Source organism: Sminthopsis crassicaudata, chromosome 1, assembly GCF_048593235.1.
Source record: "Sminthopsis crassicaudata isolate SCR6 chromosome 1, ASM4859323v1, whole genome shotgun sequence".
In the NCBI taxonomy this organism is placed as follows: Eukaryota; Metazoa; Chordata; class Mammalia; order Dasyuromorphia; family Dasyuridae; genus Sminthopsis; species Sminthopsis crassicaudata.
The window spans coordinates 348,126,269-348,147,296 of NC_133617.1; positions in this window are offsets into that span (position 1 = coordinate 348,126,269).

Sequence of the window (21,028 nt, forward strand, 5' to 3'; positions counted from 1 at the left end):
GTGATTTACTCTATCTGCCTCTGGAATGCTGCTCTAAACCTGGGGTGGGAGGTGGGGAGGGGGTTACTAGTGTTCAAATTTAGTTAGAAAAAATAAAATGTCTTAAGCATATAACATTTCAAACAATTCTCATTACTAATATAGAGTGAATATGGAAAGGATTATGGTCCAGAGGTAGCTAAGAGAGCAAGGACTATTTCAAAGCTTCTCACTACTAAGAAGATTCAACCTCTAGACTATATACTCTTGAAAGTAAGTTTCTCAACCTCTGAGGTATTAGGGGCCCAAAAAACTAATCAAAACTCCATTTTTTTCTTTTCTTTTCTTTCATTCCCACTTAGTGCTTATTTTCTCTCTTTTTTAATTTAAAGCTTTTTTATTTTCAAAACGTATGAGTGGATAAATTTTCAATATTGACCCTTGCATAGCCTTGTGTTTCAGATTTCTCCCTCCTTCCCCCTGCCCTCTCCCCTAGATGGTAAGCAATTCACTATATGTTATACATGTTAAAATATATGTTAAATCCAATATGTATAAGCATATTTATACAATTCTCTTGCTTTACAAGAAAAATCAGATCAAAAAGAAAAAAAATGAGTAAGAAAACAACAAAAGTGAACAACAAAAAGAGTGTAAAACTACCTTTTTTTTTTCCATTACAGATCATCCCAATAAGACTAGTTGGGATAAAGATACAGTGAGCAGCTGACTGACAAATTTGATTAATATCTAACTCAAGAACATTCTGTATTTAGTTTTAAAGTGCTGAGCAATGAAGAGCTTGACTCATTGCTATGGCTTGTCTTCCTGAGGTTATTCTGGGTTATTTATCATCTCTTTCTGTCCTCCTTAGCTAAAGAATTGTGGACTACTTAGAAATCAGAAAGGGAAAGGCTAGATTCCAAATTGCCAAGCCTTTCACATGGGCTAAAAGAGCAAAGGAAGACCATATATACAATTTAAAAAGGACAGTCAATAACTTTGATGGTTTAATCTAGAAAAGAGATTCTCTACCATCTGACTTTGTTGCATAGTCATTTTTAATCACTTATGATCTCTTTAGGGGTTTTGTTGGCAAAGATGCTAAAATAATTTTCCATTTTCTTCTCCAGCTCATTTTACCGATAAGGAAACTGAGGTAAACAGGGTTAAGTGGCTTGCCCAAGGCTCCATAATTATTAAGTGTCTGAAGCTAAATTTGAAAGGTCTTCCCAACTCCATGCCTGCACTGTATCCAGTGTGCAACTCACATACCTACCATCTGATTATAGAAGAATTAATTTAGAATTACTGACATATTTTAAATTCCATTATTACTTATACTCTCCAGCTTATCACTATCATGGTAGGAACTTACTTGAATCAAGAAAATTAAGTAGAAAGATTAACAAGAATCACTCAGTGGATTTAAGTACCTCCAGTTCTACTTACTGATTTTTGTAGCAATAATCCTCTAAAATGTACTACTCAGATGGCTTCTCTAAGGTTATGCCAGAGTAGCATAGGATACAACAGACTGAACCATATTAAGGAAATCTTCAAATCTACAGAAATAGAATGGACCAACTACCTTCTGAGCAGCAGTCTAGATAAACTCAAGAGATGCTGGTCACTTTCTGATGAAGGCTTTGGTCATCACAAAAAAAGGGAATTACAAAACAGCCACCAGATCCATGGGCCCACCTTCTGCTTAGGCAGTAACTGCTACAGAGAATTAGGAAATTGTGGAGAGGATGTAAAGAATCGTACCATCAATAATCATTAATTCATCTATTGATACTTCAAATGTGAGATATTTGTGTAATGACCAATGAATGTCAAAAATCTTGGTATTCCTTATAAACAGAAAATAGAAGAAAGATATATTTAAATGGGAGAATGGCTCTTAGAGGGAAAAACAAAGAAGTGGGTGGAATGGGTTTTTATCTGGTATCCAAAGACCAAAAAAATTTAAAAACCCAACCCAAAAGCACATATGGATCAGAGGTAAAGAATTTGAGAGGCCAAATGATTGTATACTAAACAGCAACTTTTTACCTATATATCATTGATACTTTTCAAGAAAAGAAACGGAAGGCATTGGACCCAATGAGATCTGAGTGACATCTCCTAACTGGAAGTATACTGGGAATTAATTCTTAAGATAGCTGAAAGAGAGGTATTTTGGGGGAGAAGGGGAATCTTATTATCCAAAGAAGTTTACCCTATGTACTTACTTCATCTTCTACATAATTCTTTGTGAGAATTTACATATAAATTAAAGTAGGGATAACAAACATATCCTTTCAAGGTTAGGTCACACTTTTGCAGTCATACAATATATACAACTGTAGAAAAAAACCATAATCTCACTGTTTTTACTATTTACAAAAAATATTTGATTTAGTAAGTATAATAACCACTTTAAATATTCTCTAATAAGGTCTCCCATGAATATGTTAAAATGAAACAAGATCTCTAGTTTGTCTTTGCCTGCTATATTTCTCTATTGATCTTTCAGGATATAATTAAAGATAACCTTGTCCAATGACCCTTTGATTTTTGATATCAGAAAATCATAAATAGAAGATACATGTTCATCAAAGGTATTTGTCACAATTTCAGAGATACTACTGAATCCAAATTGAAGAAAAATTTCATATAGATGGTTGTATTCTCTATTTTTTCTTTTTGCAGATGACATTGTGGTCTTTGAATTGAGCTCTAGAATACTGAAGAACTTCCAAGATGAGACCCCAAACTACCCAAAAGTAACTTTAAAAAAAAACCAAAATGGCTGATAATAATATGCAATTGGTTACAAACTTCTAAAAGTTGTAAATACATATATGCATCTTGAACAATCACAGAAAAAACAATGAATAGGAACCAGAATTGAGCAAAAAAAGAAGCACACATTGACTTGCTTTTGAGAAATGGCAAAGTTCTTTGAATAATCCTAAACTTCTTGAAACAATGGCTTATCTTTTTAATACGGAAGTATTCCCAATGTCATTTTGTGGCTGTGAGTCATGGACCACTATAATCTGTGAAGAATAAAAAATGTGTGGAACCAGATAGGGAAGAATTATGGAGAGTAGAGGTGAATGGAGGGGAAAGAGAAAAAAAATTTTACATTGAAGTATATTACAAACTAACCCATTGGAAAAAGAAAATGGGTGAGGAGTTTAGAAAACAGATCATAAGATTGGTTCAGAAGTATGATCTAAAGATTTCAATTATCTAGATTAAAAAAATCTAAAGATTTTAAAAATTGTATTACCATTCATAAGCAAAAAAGTTTTTGCAATATTTTGAGTGGACCCTCTGTGGCAAATTTACTTGAGGATATGGGGAAAAAAAACTTGAACAGGCTTACATTGCATTTGAAAAAAATATGAGCATTATTACATTATAGATATGTTTGAATGAAGTAATGAAGTTGAATGAAGTAATAAAAATTCAAGTTTTTCTTTAACTATAGTGTTGTTAAGTTCTTTTTCACTCATTTGAGGTTTGCTTCACAAAGGTACTGATTTGCCATTTTCTACTTCAGCTCATGTTGCAGCAAATAGGATGAAGTGACTTACCCAGAGTCACATATCTAGGAAATCTGAGACCAGATTTGAACTCAGGAAGAGGAATCTTCCTGACTCCAGGCCTACTATACCACCTAGCTGCCCCTCAGCAAGGTGTAATGCTGGGGAAATACTGGATGAGAAATCAAGAGATCTACATTATCATCTTGTCTTTGCAAATAATTGGCTATATGACAGCAGAAAAGTCATAGACAGATACCCCCTCGCTTGGCTCCAGTTTTCTCACTTTTAAAATAAAGTGGTCTATCTCTAAGGTAAGGTTCTTCTTGTTAGCAAATTCCAAAATTCCATAAGATGTTCTGGAAAGATCTCATGTGTTAGAGTCAAAAGTCGCACTTAGCTCTATGCTAGACCTCATGGTGAAATGAAAAACCTCAAAGGATTTGGAATGAGAATTTGGACTCAAAATCTATCTCTGATGTTTAGGACTCATACCGCCTCAAGCCAAATACTTTCCTGCTCCAAAGGTGAGTTTCTTCATTTGTAAAATGAGGGGATCAATGAAATCTTGAAGGTTCTAACTCAGATCCTGAATATATCTCTACTCTGTTCTTAGCCTCATTTTTTTTTTTATTTATGAAGTAGAGATAATTTTTACTCTAACTAATTGATAATATTCACGGGAAGAAAGTGTTTTAGATTTTTAAGGCACTATTTGTCAGCTATATAAGTACTAATGTCTTTTTTCCCCCTTGTTCTCTTTTTCACTAAATACCTTTCTTGATGCCTTTGTGAGGTCAACATGAATATAACCTGTTATTTTCAACCAGGAGAAATGAAAGCAGCTATATAACAGCTGTCCTTATTAAAAAGACATTTTTATTGAACTCTTACCTATTTAATGTCTGCTAGCACATCAAAAAACATTTTTACAAATAAACAGAGAGCTTAAGAAGCATAGCTTATCTTGTTATCAAGTGATACAAATGTCCTTTTTATACAAAAAACATCAATTAAAATAGTAGTGATTCTTGAACTATGTTCTTTCAATAAACATAAGAAAATATACCAATACTTTTGTTAGAGAAATTAGTTACAAATAACAAATTAGCTTAGAAATATGTATCAGGTTTTCATTTTAAAAGTCATTTATTTTTCCCTGGGGAGAGGAAAATTCTGGAATCAAAATACATAAGACTCATGGAGTAAACTCATGGAGCCCAGCATCTTTTCCATCTGCCATTCTCAAATAAGATTACATACTTAAGAAATTTATAAGAATGTTGAAGGAATACTAATATTCTCTTTTCCCTGAGGCAATTGGGGTTAAGTGACTTGCCCAAGGTCACAGCTAGGAAGTGTTAAGTGTCTGAGACTCAGGTCCTCCTGACTTTGGGATTGGTGCTCTATCCACCAAGCTGCCCAAATACTAACATTCTTGTAGAATATATGAACAAGCATTTATTAAGCACTTACTAGGTGGCAGGCATTGCACTAAACATTTCACAAATATTATTTTATTTGATCTTCACAACAACCCCGTGAGGTAGGTGAAATAATTTTATACTTCAGCAAAACTGAATACTGAAGCAAATAGTGGTTAAGTGATTTGCCTAGGGTCATACAGCTAGTAAATGTGTGAGGCTATATTAGAACTAAGGTCTTCATGATTCCAGGCCCTGCAGCACTCTATTCTAGCTTGCCTCTGATAATAATGTTTTTATCAGACAAATGTGAAAATGTGATTCCTTTTGTCTTTCACTTTGAAGCAATATTGGAAAGTAAGAAGGAACCATAAATGGAAGATCAGATAAAGAAAGGCTGGAATAAATAATACCTTTGTATGTCTGGAAGAGCATCTAAATTTTTTTTTTTGTTATTGCCTCTATGATGTTAATCAATCATTATGTCTAACAACAGTGTGGGCCTGGAATATCCTTGATATGACTGCCCCCACAACATTATACAATATATAGATACTTCTCTCACTGTCTGTCTCTCTCTGTGTATGTGTATGCATCCATGTGTGTTTCTCTATCTTGTTATCTATATGTATGAGTGTGTGTATATATGTGTGTCTGTGTATGTGTCTTATTCTCTAAGGATAAATTCAGATATCCATATAACTTCTGGGTTGGCTCATTCTTCTGTCATCTTCCTAGCAGGTATAAATCCCCAGAGACATAGTATCAACACGTGATTACACTCAAATATTTATTTTTTTAATAGTTTTTATTTAGCAGATATATGCATGGGTAATTTTACAACATTGACAATTTCCAAACCTTTTGTACTGATTTTTCCCCATCCATTCCCCCCCCCCACCCTGGATGACAGGTTGACCAATATATGTTCAATATGTTAAAGTATAAATTAAATACAATATATGTATACATGTCCAAACAGTTGTTTTGCTGTACAAAAAGAATTGGACTTTGAAATAGTATATAATTAGCCTGTGAAGGAAATCCAAAATGCAGGTGGACAAAAATAGAGGGATTGGGAATTCTTTGCAGTGATTCATAGTCATCTCCCAGAGTTCTTTTGCTGGGTGTAGCTGGTTCAGTTCATTACTGCTCTATTGGAACTGATTTGGCTCATCAGAATTGATCATCATGTAGTATTGTTGTTAAAGTATATAATAATCTCCTGGTCCTGCTCATTTCACTCAGCATCAGTTCATGTAAATCTCTCCAGGCTTTTCTGAAATCATCCTGTTGGTCATTTCTTACAGAACAATAATAGCCCATAATATTCATATACCATAATTTATTTAGCCATTCTCCAATTGATGGCATCCACTCAGTTTCCAGTTTCTCGCCACTACTAAGAGGGCTGTCACAAACATTCTTGTACATACAGGTCCCTTTCCCTTCTTTAAGATCTCTTTGGGATATAAGCCCAGTAGTAACACTGCTGGGTCAAAGGGTATGCACAGTTTGAAAACTTTTTTAAGCATACTTCCAAATTGCTCTCCAGAATGTCTGGATGTATTCACAATTCCACCAACAATGTATCAGTGTTCCTGTTTTCCCATATCCCCTCCAACATTCTGCATTACCTTTCCCTGTCATTCTAGCCAATCTGACAGGTGTGTAGTGACATCTCAGAGTTGTCTTAATTTGCATTTTTCTGATTAATAATGACTTGGAGCATCTTTTCATATAGCTAGAAATAATTTCAATTTCTTCATCTGAGAATTGTCTGTTCATATCCTTTGACCATTTATCAATTGGAGAATGGCTTGATTTCTTATAGAGTCAATTCTCTATCTATTTTGGAAATGAGGCCTTTATCGGAATCTTTGGCTGTAAAAATGTTTTCACAGTTTATTGTTTCCCTTCTAATCTTATCTGCCTTAGTTTTGTTTGTACAAAAACTTTTTGATTTGATATCAGATTTTTCTACTTTGTGATCAATAATGATCTCTAGTTCTTCTTTGATCATAAATTCATTCCTCTTCCACAGGTCTGAGAGGTAAACTATCCTATGTTCCTCTAATTTATTTATAATCTCATTCTTTATGCCTAGGTCATGAACCCATTTTGACCTGATCTTGGTATATGGTGTTAAGTGTGGATCAATGCCTAATTTCTGCCATATTAATTTCCAATTTTTTCAGCAATTTTTGTCAAACAGTGAGTTCTTATCCCAAAAGCTGGGGTCTTTGGATTTGTCAAAAACTAGATTTTTGAAGTTATTGGCTGTTTTTTCTTTTGAACCCAATCTATTCCACTGATCAACTAGTCTATTTCTTAGCCAATATCAAATGGTTTTGGTAACCACTGCATTGTAATATAATTTTAGATGTGCTACAGCTAGGCCACCTTCATTTGATTTTTTTTTTCATTAATTCCCTTGAAATTTTTGGCCTTTTTGTTTTTCCATATGAACTTTGTTGTTATTTTTTCTAGGTCATTAAAATAGTTTTTTGGAAGTCTGATTGGGATAGCACTAAATAAATAGATCACTTTATTATATTTGCTTGCCCTATCCAAGAGCATTTAATATTTTTCCAATTGGTTAGATCACACAATTTGTGTGGAAAGTGTTTTGTAGTTTTGCTCATATAGTTTCTGATTTTCCCTTGGCAGATAGATTCCTAAATATTTTATACTATCATAGTTACTTTAAATGGAATTTCTCTTTGTAACTCTGTTGGATTTTGTTAGTGACATATAAGAATGCTGATGATTTATGTGGGTTTATTTTGTATCCTGCAACTTTGCTAAAGGTGTGGATTATTTCTAATAGCTTTTTAGTAGAATCTTTGGGGTTTTCTAAGTATACCATCATATCATCAGCAAAGAGTGATAATTTGGTTTCCTCATTACCTACTCTAATTCTTTTAATCTCTTTCTCTACTCTTATTGACAAAGCTAGTATTTCTAATACAATATTGCATAGTAATGGTGATAGTGGGCAACCTTGTTTCACCCCTGATCTTAATGGGAATCATTGCAGTTTATCCCCATTACATATGATGCTTACTGATGGTTTTAAATAGATGCTACTGATTATTTTAAGGAAAAGTCAATTTATTCCAATACTCTCAAGTGTTTTTAATAAAAATGGATGTTGGATTTTATCAAATGCTTTTTCTGCATCTATTGAGATGATCATATGATTTTTGTTAATTTTACACTCAAATATTTAAACTTCTCTTCACCATTCTGGCACTCGTACCCCATCTAATGTGATTTCTTTTTTTTTCTTTTTACTTAATATTATTTTCGTTGCATTTTAAATTCTGAAATGTCTTCCCTCCCCTTATTAGAGAAGGCCATCATTTCACACACACACACACACATGTAAAACATACTATGTATACTTCTATTTATCAGTTCTTTCTATGGAAATGGATAGTACCCTCCTTCATAGATTTTCTATAATTGCTTTGAATATTTGTAATAGCTTAGTCATTCACAAGTTACTCTTTGAACAATATTGCTGTTATGATATCCACTGTTCTCTGAACTTCATTTCCTCTTCATCATGCAAATTATTCCGTGTTTTTCTCATTGTTCACTACTTCTTATAGCACAATAGCATTTCACCACTATCATATACTACCATTTATCCAGCCATTCTACAACTGATGGACATGCCCTCAATTTCTAGTTCTTTGCCACCATAAAGAGAGCTACTCTAAATATTTTAGAACATATAGATTCCTTTTCTTTTTCTATGATCACCTTGGGAAACAGGCCTAATATTGATATTGCTGGATCAAAGAGTGTACACAGTTTTATAACTTTGGGCATAAACCCAGATTATAGACCAACAAATGTATTAGTGCCCCAATTTTTTCCACATCCCCTCCAACATCATTAGTCACTTACAAGGTAATGCAACTACATAGTGTGTGATAGTCACAAAATCAATACTTATGATAGTAAAGATTTTAGATCTTAATAATAAGCATACCAAAGAAAATATAAAAAAATTATAACAACATAATATTATTAAAGTCAATAAATAAATAATCAAATACATCACAGTACACATATAAGTTTACATCACACTCCCATTAATGAATTTAATATTCATTTCTGAAAAATAGGCACATACATGAACCTGGCAGGAAAGTACTTGAGAGAGGAAAACATTTGTGCTTAGGGCAAGATACATCTCTGAACTTCAGAATTTGATGTCATTAGTTAATTCAGAAATGTCTGCACCACACAGAACTGATCCTTTGCTCACTACTTAACTCTTATTCCTCACCACTCTTCAGCTGGACAAATACTCTTTTAGAAGATAGAATTTACAAACTTTTCTAATTTTCTATAACCCTTAAAACTACGATCAGATCGTGTTATCTTTTAATATGAATAGTAATTTTCTTAAAGCTAGGGAATTGAAAAATCCATTAAACTGATTATCTCTGGGCTCTATGGATCAGCCCAGGTGAATATTCATTCCCTAGTCTTAGACTATGCATTTTTCAATCAGAATAGATTTTACAAGTGAGGTTGGCTCATTAAGCTAGATAAATCTATCCCAATCACTATTATAGCCAACTATTTGTTTTTCCTTCTCAAGCCAGAGGTGGCAGCAGACAGCAACAAGCCTTTATAGAAAACTTTACTTTGCTCCATGCCTAAATAGCATTCTGAAAGACAACTAAAGGTGTCCCTGAAGCCTATGGCCAATGAAGTCAGCTCCCTCTCTTTCCAAGCAGGAATCACTTAATGGAAGTCCTGAATCAACTACTTCTGATACAGCAGCTTTCTAAATCTCTTGTTTTATTAATTTTCCCCAGGTTCTTATGTCTGGTCCTTTTCTCAATTACTCTAATTCCTATAGTTCAGTGGCTTAAATGAAAATGTCCTGGCTCTCAGTGACTTACTTTTCACTTTAAAAGTCACAATCCTCCATATTTCTCTTATCAAATTAATAGTGTCCAAGTGTATATATGATTTTTTAAACTTTTACCCTTTTTAATCATAAAATTGCAAATATGCAAGTGAGATGAGATGCCAAAATCATTTGCACTAGCTTCAATATGGTGGAAAATCTCTTTGGTGTTCTTAAAAATGTATTTCTTTACACTCATATTTTTCCAATATTCAACAAATAAAAGAGCTTTCTCTGTCTCTGTATCATTAAATTGCACACAAATAATATATCTTTCTACTTTGTTCACAATAGGATTGTTCTTTATACAACAATTCAATTCTGTCCCAACCCACTCAAATATCATAGTAAATCTTTGCTTTTTTTCATATATATGTATATACATGAAGGTTGTTGATGTTGTTCTGCATTTTTATTTATCTAACAGGCATTAATCTTCTCTTTCCCACTTCCCTAGTGACCATTGAAAAAAGAAAAACAATACCTTTGTAATAAACATTTATAGTCAAGTAAAATCAATTCCTGCATTAAATAAGGCTGAAAATATATGTGTCAATGTGCAACATGAATCCATAACCTTTTTGTCAACAGAAGAATAACATACTTCTTTGTGGGATTTTTGAGTTGTGATTGGTCATCTCTTTATCAATTCTTAAATCTTCCAAAGTTATTTATCTATTAACAGTGTTTTGTTATTGCATAAATTATTCCAGTACTTTTCACTTCTCTTTGGTCTTCCCAGATTTCTTTGAAATTATCCTTTTAATCATTTCCAATGGCATAATAGTAGTCCAAGTCATGTATATATGATAATTTATTTAGCCAATCTCTAACTGATGGTCATTCCCTACCCCAATTTCTCCAACCCTTCTGTTTGTTTCCAATTTCTTGCAACTGCAAAAATTGCTGCTATAAATATTTTGCAAAAATGGGCCATTTTCCTCTTTCTTTTTGGGGAAAGACTGATATACCAGTACAGGCACTGTTGGATTTGGGGTTTCTATAATTTAGTAATATTTGGAGCATAGTTGTATGTTACTTTCCAGAATTCCTGAACTAATTGCCAATTCCATTGATGGTACATAATATTCTTGGTTTTTTTCTTCTCAATATAATCTCAATATTTGTCACTTTTACTTGTTTTTTATTTGTCAATTTAATGAGTATGATGTGGAGTCTGCTATTAGCATTTTAATTAAAGCATGATAACATTTCTACTTTTTATGTATTAAAATGTTCATTTATAACAATGACAATACTTTATATTTTAATTAAAACATGATTATATCTCTTCGAGGCTTTTGTGGATCAAAGTGTTCACTTGTAATAATAGTGATTCCTTACATCATTTGACAGTTGATATAAATCTATTTGCACAAATGTTCTCCTTTTTCCAAAATTAATTTACAAGAGCTGAGGTTACAAAGACAAACAATGATGTGATTCTTATTTTCAAGAAAATTCTAAATTATAATTACAAGTTATAAAAATTATAAAGGGTTGTTCTCCCCTATCTCCCACTCTCCACCCCCATTAAAAATAAAAAGTAGGTGCTTCATAGATGAATCCTTGAACTTTAAAAAGATATCCATAGGGCTAACTGGGTAGAACAATTGAAATAATACTGTCTCCAGAATCAGATGATCTGAGTTATCTGCTAATTTGCATCCAGTAAATTTGGTCTCCCTAAAATGGGTCTTATATTCTATTTGGCTGCCATTTTGAACTTGGCAGGGATTAGAGGGGAATGATGTGGACTAGATCAAAGGTTTCTAATCTTTTTTTTAATATAAATACTTTTAACATAAAAACTCTAATTTCCCATATGATAGTAGTTATATAATTAGTACACATTGTTTCAAAAAATATGAGAGATGCCATGAATTCCATGATGCATATTTATATTTTTGAATTTGTATTATCTAAACAAAACAGTATATACATGCACTTTATTTTTAAGATAATATTTACATATTATAAAGTTTTTTTTTCTTCTGGTGCTAAAAATTTAATTGTTAATTTAATATTTTTTCTTCAACCACATGTAAAAACAATCTCAATTATTTTTCAAATCTTAAGTTCTAAATTCTTTCCCTCTCTCCCCTCACATTGAGAAGGCAAGTAATTTGACATAGGTTATACATCATATATATTTAAAATGCTAATCTATGACTGTTTAAGACATTGCTTCAGTCTACAGAAAGCATAATTGCTTCTCTTTTTATACTGAGTAATTTCCATATTTTTGGAGCTAAATAAAGATCGAAATAACAATACTTGGTATCCACATATATTGCAGGATTCCTTGCAATAATTTCAGGCAATAACCACCTTTATTATCCTTCATGATTGGGAATCACTGATCTAGATCTTTGGGAAATTTTACAGAGTGAGGGGAAATAACCTGGCATCAACCTCTAAACTTAAATGTATGCTGCCATCATTTATGAAGTTATCCAGAATTTCAAAATTAGTCCAAGCTGAAGAAAAATTCCCCAGGATGACTGTCAGCTAGATTGGATCAGCTAAGTCTCTTAGGTTTTGCTTTTACTTAGGTTTTGCTTATACTTACTAAGAAGTTCAAAGAGACCTTCCATCTATCCTGAGGTACTTCAGGGTTCAGAACAAAGACATCTCTTGGCATCTCAGCACTTGAATCATGGATCTTTTATTTTATTTGGGGGGGGGAGTCTTCTTTTATTGCAGAGTTAAATTTGTTATAATTCATTGTCACTTTTTGCCAGAATTTTAGGGCCCTCTGAAGGATGGTAAGCATGTAAATGTCTATATGAATCATATAATATTTCATTATTTGTTGGGGGTGGAGATGCTTATTTTTTTCCCCTTTAAAATAGTCAGCATCCAGTTTAGGACAAATATCCCCCCTTCCTCTCTATCCCAGGAAAAAAATTGGTTTGGCAACATTACCTGAATCTAGTATTTTGTATATATATTTTTTTAACTTAACTCTTATTTCCAAATAATTATGCTTAAATTTTCAAAAAAATCAAAATTCTCCAAAAGACTTCTCAATAATGTTAATAACAGGAAGCTGACATTTATATAGCTCTTATTTTGTGCCACATTTTATGCTAAACACTTCAGAATTATCACATTTGATCCTAACAACAACACTGGAGAGTAGGTATTTTATTATCCTTATTTTTCAGATGATTTTAGATGCTTTCAAGGATATTACATTATAAGGGGATGTTCCCTCCATTAAATATGAAAATTAGATTCCATTGATAACTCTGGGCTAGGAGGCTGAATGGAACAATTAAAGAGTACTGACTCTTGAATCAGATGATCTGCGTTCAAATTCTAATTCCCAAACTTACTACTCCTTATTACTTTGGGTATCTAAGTGTGAGCTATTAACAACCAGTCCATTGGCCATCTCCTCCTACATTTTAAGACTGAGAAAACTGAGAAAAGTGAAGCCATTGACCCAAGGTCACATAGACAAGTAAATAACAAAGATAAGACATAAAGATTTCTGCCAAATCTAATCTCTTTCCCATTGTACCACCTTAATCAGTGGTGAACCCAATGGGAGAGTCAGAATGTTTAAGCTGGAGCACTCAGAATTCACAAAATCTGAGTTTCCATCTATATTCCACAGCTTTTTAGCTATGTGACCTTAAATAAGTGACCTTATCTAGTTGATCTCTAATTTAATCAATTGCAAAATATGACTATTGTGCCAAAGGTGCTTTGTAAACTATAAAGCACTATTGAAATATGTGTTAAGATAAGACTGAGGTCCCAGTAGGCCTTAGCATTCCAGTAAGAATTAGATTCCAGTAGGAATCTTAGCATTCTAGAGGTAAGTAGCAAAGTTCTCTTTAGCATAAAGCACTAATCCATGTGTTTTTTCCCCATTAATTATTTTTCCAGTATTTTCATCCTTAAATATAGCCCTCACTTGTGCCTTACAAGGCAGCATATTTTATCTGATTACTTGTTGCCAGGAGAGTATATTTGAAGGAAACAGCAGCTGTATTCATGCATATATGTGACCTGTTGATAGAAAATAGTTTGTTCTACTGAGATTTCATCAACCCATCAAATCTACTCAGGGATTTGAAATAAATTTGGGCCTTTCCATAGGTGACAGATCTATGACCATTTGAAATCCTCCCTTAATTCATATTCCTACATGTGAAGGTCTATTTTCTGGGCTTAGGTTCCTGCCCCAGATTTTATCAGGAAATAGAATTTTCAGGATATCACCACAGGCAAGATTGATGGATAAAAATGAAGGGTAAGGACCACCTCATCATTCCCCTTAGGCTTTTGCATTCAATCTCTTTATTCTTTTCTCTTTGCAAATCCTCAATAATATCTTGGCAACCATATTCTACTCTACCAATTCTTATCTCCCTTAACAACTCCTCAGGACTCCTCTGTATCTTCTCTGAAGATTCTCACAAAACACAATAAAACTGTCACTACCTCAAGTATCTCCACAGAAGGATTATGGAGTTCACAAAATGGACAGAAAGAGAGCTCCTCAGTTGTGATTATTCAAAAGAAATGACACAATTCAACTAGTAAATAAAAAAATAATTCTCTATTATGTGAAAAAGTGAACTTCATACATTTAGAATCAGCTGCCCAACAATGGCCATTTACATCAAAGAGGTCAAAGATGGGAGAATATGTCCCATCTATATATTTTTTGAAGTTGCAGCAGTATTTTATGTGCTAGAATAAAAATAAAACAAAACTAGGAAATAAAGGAAGTTCTGATTGCTTGGAGAATATCTGAGATGATTGTTGCACATGAATGTAATGAACAATTATTGTGTTATAAGAAAGGAATAATATGAGAAATTTAAGGAAAAATGAGAAGGTTTCTATGAAATGATGCAGAGTAAAGATGGCAAAATCTTGAAAAATGCATTATAAATACAATAATGTGATTGAAAACAACACCTAAAAACAACTAAAGTAAGACTTTATGCAATGCCCAGTACTGGTTTCCATAAGACAGATGATAAAACCAACTTTTCTCTCAGCAGAGAGGATGAGAAATTATAATTGCCAAATGTTGCACACACTGATAAAAGAGTTCATTTGTATTCATTTGCTTAATTGTTTTTCTTTGTTACATGGGAGCATTTTAACAGTGAAAGAGGTGGGAGGGGCAGTGTGAAAAACAAAAACAAAAATCATAAAACTTTTTTAAAAATGTAAAAAGCCATCTTTCTTTGCTGTATCACCATTGAGGGGGGAGAATTGCTTAACTGGAACTGTACTAATAAAAGTATCAGGGGAGCAAATTCCTCTAAACTCTGAATGTCTAATAAATATTTAATAATCATCATCCCCATGGAGAACAGACTATGAATTGTTATGCATACAGAGCTTGTTTTTTTTTTTTTTTAAATCATTCTCTACTTGAAATGTAATCCATGCACATTCAACTAGTCTTGTGGTCTTGAGGAAGATAGAAGTAGTAAGAGAAGTAATGGTTGCTGCTCTTTGTATGCTATAATCTGGTGTAAATTAACAAGGCAGGGAAAAATTACATCTTAAATGTAAGCTTGTTTAAGTTAAACATTTAGTTAAGCATTTGAGCATTTACAGTCCTCTCACTGCTATGGGGACACAAAGAAAAGAACTGTCTTTTCGGCTCTCAGAGAATGTTCACTCTAGAAATAACATATACAGACACAGGATGATCAAAGAATACTTTCAAAATGACCTGACAGCAAGTACAAAATGAGTTGGTACAACATAAGTAGTGTGCCCAAAGTTATGGGGTTGGCTGTTGTCCTTCATTCTCAGAGAGGACGAAAATAACATCACTGTATTAGAGTCAAGTTACAATATGTCCAGTGGTGCCTGATCAGACCAATATGAGCTCAGAATGCTCTGCCACAGGTCAAACACACATAGTCCTTATGAACATTTGGGGTGGCTTCCGTAATTCTTGTGTTTCCTTTGGGCTAATTCAATTCTGCTTTGCTTATAAAGCATAGCATCTTCTCTGATGAGGGCATACTATGCTGGATGGTTCTGTGCCAGTGTCTCCCATGTCATACAATCAATTCTAAAATTCTCAAAAGGGACTTTGAAAATGTCCTTGTGTCACTTTTTCTGACCATCTTATGAGTGCTTGCTCTGTATGAGTTCTCCCTAAAATAATCTTTTTGGCAAGCATAGATTTTTCTTTCTTTCTATCTATCTATCTATCTATCTATCTATCTATCTATCTATCATCTATCATCTATCATCTATCATAATACACATATATGTATGAGTGTATGTGTATGTGTGTGTGTGTAAACATATCTATGCTTAATTGTAGCCTTCTTGGGGGTGAGGAGGAAAGGAAAAGGGGAAAAAGAGTAAAGTAAAAGGTACACAACAGAAAAAAAATTTACAAGGAAACAAAGAAAAGATGAACAGATATGACATAATGTCTTTTATTAATTTATTTGCTTCCCTGAAATGGAAATTTATTACATTTTGTTTCCTCCCTGATGTTCTGCTGTGCACAACAGTGTGCTTCCCCCCCCCCTTTTTTTTTCTTATTTTGCATTTGTTTTAAATAAATAAAAAAAGTAAAAAGTAAATGGCATAAGACACTGGCCTGTGCCCAGTTTCTTCCAGGCTACTTTCTAATTTTACCAAATAATGAATTTTTATCTTAAAAACATAGCTTTGTACTTGTCAGTTACAAGGTTACTATATTTATTAGTGGGTATAAATTGTATGCTTACTCTCTATTCCATTGATTTACCTTTCTGTTTTTCAATCAATACCAGATGGTATTGGCTTATAATGTAGTTTAAGATCTGGTACTGTTAACCCTCTTTCCCTTACATTTTAAAAAATTAGTTATTCTGGCATTCTTGACTATTTGTTCTTTCAAATTCATTTTGTTATTTTTTCTAATTCAGTAAAAATATTTTTTGGTAATTTAATTAGAATGGTAATTAAATATATAAATTATTTTAGGTAAAATTGTTGTTTTTATTATATTGGTCTTATCTACCCATGAACAATTAATATTTCACTATTTAAATCTGATATCATTTGTATAAAATTTAAAATAATATAAATTTGTATGAAATTGAAAATAATTTTGGAGATATAGTTCCTGTGTATTTTTCTGGTAGATGTACTCATAGGTATGTTATACTGTCTAAAATGATTTTAGATGGCATTTAAAATTTACTATTTATTGACATTTTAAGATGTTTGTTAATTAGATCAGGGAAATACAGGTTTTGGTCATGGCTTTGCCATAAATTGCCATATGACCTTGATAAGACAATCATCATGAGTCTATAAAATATTAGGGATGTGATTGTTGGTGGTGGTCCTTTTTTCTTGAAGAGAACCAATGACATCATGAGGGTGTGAACTTCATGACTTCTAATTCTATTACAGATCAAAGAAATTATTTTACCCATTTCATTGGATCATAGGTTTAAAACTAGAAGGAACCTCAGAGGCTGAACCTAATAACCCCCTTATTTTACAGATGAGAAAACTGAGATTCAAAGAAGTATATTACTTACTTAGAGACACAGTTGAGACTCAAACTCAGGTCTTCCTGACTCCAGGTCCCATGATTTATCTCCACTTAGCTGTGTATTTATGACTAAGATCTTTTCCAAAGCTAAGAAACTATATTACTACTTATCTTCAAAGCTATACCATTATGCTAATATATTTCAGAAACAATTTTTATTACCAAAATTAGAAATAGTCTTTCTAGCACTCTTTCTTTTTCTCTCTTGAGTATATGTGTGTGTGTGTGTGTGTGTGTAGATATGTACACACCTCTTATTGATATTTATTTTATATGTTTTATTTATTGCCATACACACATACTACACACGTGTGATGTGCATATATGTAGATATGTGTACATGTATAGATCTACATCTAAGATAAGAAAATGTGACTTTGAGTTTCTATCAAGAAACATTTCAGAAAAACTCAGCAAAATAAATCGGTTGTCTGTAGTAACCAGAATGTGTGAAAGTGGTACAGCCTATGAAAAATCAAACATAAAAATACAAGCTTTTTTAAAAGAGAAACTTTTACAATGAATAGGTGATTCAACTAATAGGATGAATTTTCAATAGTAAAAGAAAACACATTTTGGCCTCATTTAACAGGGTAATGGGTGTTCTGAGCTATTCCAGCTACTGCAGTCAAGCCTGGTGCTACAGGTTACTATAGTAACTGAATGTTAGCTTTTTGGTTTGGAAAATTCAGCCATCACTTGGATAACTTATCTTGGGAAATTAAGCAGTTCATATGTGACACCAAGGCGTATGAGCTGTAGTGACAACTTAACATTAGGAAAGGAAGTTTGATGTTCACTCCTTAGCTTTTAGATTTCTTAAAGAATTTTTAAATTGTTATGGGGTTTAGGAGGTGAGTGTTTAGGAAGAGGAGAAAGGAAAGTGATGGAGAAGGACATGAATCATCTTTTCTCTAGAGGTAATGAGTAGAAGAACCTATAACTTCATGCCCTTTATGTAAAGTAAAAAGAATTAGTCTCATAATCATAATTGCTGGGTTCCTAGTCCCATCATCAATCTTTAACAAGCTGTGCAACCCTTAACAAATCTCTGCCTTTCTCTGAGCTTCCGTTTCCTAACAAATAAAAATAGGACTAATTATATTTATCCTGCCTATTCCACTAGGTAATTTTAAGTAAAGAATATCTTAAACCTAAAAGTTTAGGGCTTAATAAGTGGGAACCACTACTATTGTTTCTACCTCAGCAAGAAAGCAGACAATTTGTTAAATGGCATTTTGGAAGAAAATAGAGAACAAATAAGAAAAGAAAATTCTATATTCTAGACAGCATAAAGATTATATTAATTTTAAAGAAAATTTCAGGCTCTCTTGCCAAGAAGATGAGAACCCAAGGAATTTAAAAACAAAGCCCAGAAAGTTTTCTTGAACAAAATATTCCCTGGCATATATCTATATTATTTCTTATTTAACCCATTCCTAATATAAATAGGTTTTCAGAATTACCAACTCTCCACCCCCATCTAATTCCTCCATGATGGTTCTTGATGTTGTATCTCATTAGTATAACATGATTGATATTTTTATCTTTTCCTAGATGCTTTTATTTTTTAGAGCCATATTTTACTTAGCTCTGCTCCAATCTTTCTTTTGGACCCCCCAATTACTAATGTCATTCTTAGACTTATAGTATACATTTTCACATATAGGACAGAAACCATTTGTCATTATTGTTTGTCATGTTTGAAGCAAAATCCTGAAAATCTGACAATTCATTGAATATCCATTTTTTAAAAAATCAATAATATGCTTAATTTTGTTGTATATAATATTTTGACCAAAACCCTAGTTCTTTCAATTATTGATATTTAGTATTCTAGGATGTGAAGTTTTAAAAATTGTAGCTGCTGATGACTCCTGTACAATTCTAGTCATAACTCCAGAATATTAATAATGATTTCTTATAAAATTTCCTCTTTCATCTGAGGGTTTAAAAATTAAGCAATAATGTTCCTATGCGGTTTTCTTGTAGGCTCTCTGAGGGGATAGTCAGTGGATTTTTTTTTTCTATTTCTAATTTCTCTTAATACTGTGGTTTTTGCTGAGGCTACTTCAGAATCCAAGTCTCTCCACCATCACCACTTGCAGTTTGAAATAGTCTGGTGTTATGGGCCAAAACTTTGAAACAAGGTGCTAAGTGATTATATACTTAGTACTTATTAGACTTCACACCTTTATAAAGCATAAATAAGGAAGGGATTCACAAGTTGAGGAGATTCACAAGTCAGGCAGAAATATAAGCAAGAAGCTTTCAGGGACAAGCACACAGAAACCCACAAACCCACTCTCTGGGAGAAGGAGTCAAGATTCATTCCAACTTCCACCTTTGTGCTGGCTGGAGACATTCAGAGAGAGCTCTCGGAACCAAGGAGAGAGATAGGCCTCTACCGGGCCCCAGGAAAAGAGACAAGGCTTTGAAGGAGAAAATAAAGAATCTGGACTTTTAACACCTGGCTACATTTGGAGTGATTGTTCTGAACTGAAACTAAGGTTGCTCCCAGAAGCTCCACAAGAAACCTGCTCCCAGAGAACATTACAATTTAGAGAAGAGAACTTTACAGTCTGGAAATGTTTACCATTCACACCAGTTAAACCTTGTGTCTTTCCACAGTCCTCTAGGGCTGTCCCAGGAGGACCCTTGTTCTGCCCCAAGTCTTAGTTTTTCACCTGTCTTTATTTGCCCTGAGGCACAATTTTGTTCTGTTTGTGGGGGAAATCTGGAGAGTTTGAAATTTCCTGACCTATTCTGCCACCTTTCCACAATCTTCTCTGCCATTTACCAAGGTGAGATCAAAATAGATACATGACCTAGATATTAAAAGATTACAAGAACATTTGAAGAATATGAAATATATTATTTATCAAACTTATGGAAAAATGAGCAATTTATGAATAAACAAGAGATAAAAGGCATTATGAAGTGTAAAATGGATAATTTTGATTACATTAAAAAGGTTTTGTACAAGTAAATCAAATGTAGCAAAAACTGAATTCTGCTTTTACAGAAAATGTGGGGGAGGGAGCTTTTATAGACAGATTTTCAGATAAAGGTCTGATATCTTAAAATATATAAAGAAAAATTCTGAAAGAATGAAAGTCATTTCTCAATTGCCAAATGGCCAAAAGATGTGGAGGCAGTTTTCTGATGAATTCAAAATAATTTATAGTCATATAAAAATGCTCTAAATCATTACGAATTATAGAAATGCAAATTAAAATTACCTGGACATAATATTCTAAAATATAAACATTCTTTTCCTTTCCCCCTAATTATCTTGGTATCATGCACATGTACTCTTAAAAATAAAAACAAAAAGCCAAAGGTATTATATCTTACTTCCCAACAATTAGGATTCCTTTTGTTTTCAGGAATCAATCAAAAAGTATTTAAAATGCCAATTTGTGTCATATACTGTTCTAGATCTGGGGATCAATTAAAGGAACTGACAATTTCTTCCATCATAAGCCTATTTTCTGCTCAGGGACAAATGAATACAGAATAGTTAAAACATATAAAGGTAATAGGAAGGAGAACCAACCAATAAATAAAAAAAAAATAGAGAATCGGGAAAGACTTC